This window comes from Hypanus sabinus, chromosome 5, assembly GCF_030144855.1.
Source record: "Hypanus sabinus isolate sHypSab1 chromosome 5, sHypSab1.hap1, whole genome shotgun sequence".
NCBI classification, from domain to species: domain Eukaryota; kingdom Metazoa; phylum Chordata; class Chondrichthyes; order Myliobatiformes; family Dasyatidae; genus Hypanus; species Hypanus sabinus.
The window spans coordinates 173,552,971-173,556,332 of record NC_082710.1 but is presented as its reverse complement, the minus strand read 5'-3'; positions in this window follow the sequence as shown (position 1 = coordinate 173,556,332).

The window sequence follows — 3,362 nt, the reverse complement described above, 5'->3', positions numbered from 1 at the left end:
AACATCTGCTCAAGTCTGCAGAACCCCCTGTCCATTTCCCTAACCAACAATCCCTTATAACTACTGCTCACCCTTCTCCTCCCTTCCCTTCTGAGCCACAAAGCCAGACTCAGTGTCAGAGATCTGACCTCTGTGACTTTCCTCTGCTAGGACATCCATGCCTACAGTATCACTTCAACTTGTTGAGGGGAATGATAATAAATGTACTCTCCAATGGCTACCTATCTTCTTCTCCGCTCCTGACAGTCATCCAGTTACTTGTGTTCTGCACTTTCGATCTACCCACCTCCCTATGCATCCTGTTGATCAATCCATCAGCCTCCCAAATGATCATCCAGATCCAGCTCTAATTCCTTCACAGTTTGTAAGTAGCTGCAGGTGGATGCACTTTTTGCTGGTATAGTCACCAGGGCACTGGAGGTCTCCCTGCCTTCCCACATTCTGCAAGAGGAGCATTCCACTATCCTGCATAGCAACCTCACTACTCTAACTGTGCAACAAGAAAGAAAGAAAGAAAAATAAACAGAAAAATCTACCTGCAGCATCTGCCTATGATAAAGCCCATATAAGCCAAACACTGAACTCTCCACTCTAACACTGGCCCACTCACACAATGGCCACTCTGCTTAAACCTAACTTAAATCTAACTTGGCAGTGCCAAGTGCCTAAATACATACACTCCAACATCTCCTCAGGAACTGAGTTAATTGTTTTAATTAACAATTAATTATTTATGTTTTTAGAGATACAGCACAGAATAGAACCTTACAGCCCTTCAAACCACCAGCAACTCACTGATTAAACATAGACTAATCATGGGACAATTTACAGTGACCAATTAACCTGCTGATCAGTCCATCTTTGGATAGAGGTCAGGAAATGCCAGCAATCAAGGACAGTACAGACTCCTTACAGGTTATGTTAGAGTTGAACTCCTAGCTCCAACACCCTGAGCTGTAATAGTGTTGTGCTAAACATGACACAACTGTGGCGCCCAATGACGATGATGGTCAAAGAATCTTGAGACAAAGAGTACAAAGCCAGCAAGTTATGCTAAACATATAAAACATTACTTTCACTAATGTATGCAGTTCTGGACATTTGGAATTATGTGTGTTGCATGAGAGAAGGGAGATAATTATCTGTTCTATATTGCTGGGCTTATAGTCATGGAAACTGAAATGATTTTATTAAGCTCCACCACGTTGTGGTGGAGAGGCTTGTGAGCTCTTGAAAGCAAAGTTGTCTGGATTTTTACTATTTGGTGCTTAGCTCCTGGTAGGGTCACCCGTGGCAGTAAGGTGAAGGGGGAGGTTCCAACATAGAGTGATCCAGCCAGGACCTCAATGGTGGAGCTGGTGGAAGATGATGATACATCACAGCAGCAGTGAAAGCAGAGGAAGGCCACAGCAGTGAAGAGTTCCCAGTTGACTTGCATTCCTAGCCACTGGACCCTGACCCCTGATCTGTCAAGATTGTGTGGTGTCTGCCCATGCATCAGCCTTCCCACATTAAACACAATCACACACAGTCATTCTTCATTAAGGAAATCCACCCTAACATCCATAAGTCCCATGGTGATCAGCAAGTGACAGAATATATAGATTCCAGATCTGCCTCTGCAGCCACCTGAAGACCCACCAATAGGAGAACATCATGCTCCATGCAAGTGATCACACTACTACTACCAAGCTAACATGCTGGTGTGGGGTACAGAACATTGGATGGAGATATTTAAAGCCACAATGGGATGGGATAATTAAACTGAAGGTAAACACACACAAAATGCTGGAGGAACTCATGCAGTATCTGTGAAGAGGTATAAGGAGCCAATGTTTCAGGCCTAGACCGTCCATCAGGACTAGAAGGGAAGGGAAGGGAGAAGCCAGAACTTCGTGATGCTGGGTTTCCTCCCACATCCCAAAGACAGCTGGTAACTAATGGTACAGAGATTTAAGTTTCAAAGGGCAGGATTGACAGGAGGAGAAATGTTTTAAACCAATAGATATCTGGATCAAGATATAGGATACAGATCCAATATCATTCTTCAAAATGGTACTGCACAAGTACTTGAAGAGTAGCTTTATATGCAAAGGCCGGAAGAGCAAGGAGGTGACACTACCTTTGTAAGAGCTGGTGCAGTCTACGTTGTCAGACTGTCCACCTCCCGTGTTACATCACTGACCTTTTAAGGCTGTTAATACTGAAAATAGATGAGGTGGTCAGATCCAAGTGAATAAATATATTGTTCATTGCAGTATTATCTTTAACAAAATCAGAACTAAATGAACAATAAAAACATTGTCTGTTATGATTCATATTCTCCTCTCTGTGCTTCCCCTATGACATCTTGCTTCTATTAATGAGGCTTTTGACTGCTTGCTGTGGGTGGTGGGAACAATGGGAAGGAGAGATGGTGGAGAAACAATACACAGTGGTTCATGGGTTATGGGGGAAGAGGAGGTCAAGGGGACTTGAACTGTGTGGGGATACAGCCTTACAGGGTGGCACAGTGATGCAGTGGTAGAGTTGCCTCACAGCTCTGCTGACCAAAGATCTATCCTGACCTCTGGTTCCAGCTATGAAGTCTGCACATTCCCCCATCACCATGTAAGCTTCCTCACACATCCCAAGGACAAGCAGCTTGGTAAGTAATTACCTGCTGTGAATAGTCTGCAGTGTGTAGGTCAATGGTAGAGAGATGATGGGAAAATGGAGAGAATGGGATCAGCCATGAATTCTTCCCGCATGAAAACAAACCCTCAGCCCAACATCCATGCCAACTAAGGTGTCTTCCTGGGCTGATCCTATTTGCTCCTGCATTTTGGCCTTCATCTCTTCAAACTTTTCCTATCCATGTACCCGTTCAAATGTCTTTTAAACACAGTAAATGCACCCACTCAGCACCTGATTTAGTTTATACTTAGTGAATGGAAAATCCTACAAAAAAGTAGAGGATTTGGTCCAGTCCATTACAGGTAAAGCCCTCCCCACCACTGAGAGCATCTACACAAAATGTCACAGGAAAGCAGCATCTGTTATCAGGAACCCCAACACCAAGGTATGCTCTTTTCTCACTGCTGCCAACAGGAAGAAGGTAAAGAAACCCCAGGACCCACACCACCACATCCAGGAAGTTATAACCCTTCAACCATCAGGCTCTCGATTCAAAGGGAATAGATAGCTTAACTCAATTTCACTTGCCCCATCATTGAATGTTCCCCGAACCTATGGAATCACTTTCAATATCTCTTCATCTCACGTTCTCGATATTTATTGTTAATTATTCTCTCTTTTAGTATTTGCACATTTTGTGGTCCTTTGCATTCAGGGTGAATGCCTATGTTGGTGCAGTCTCTCTT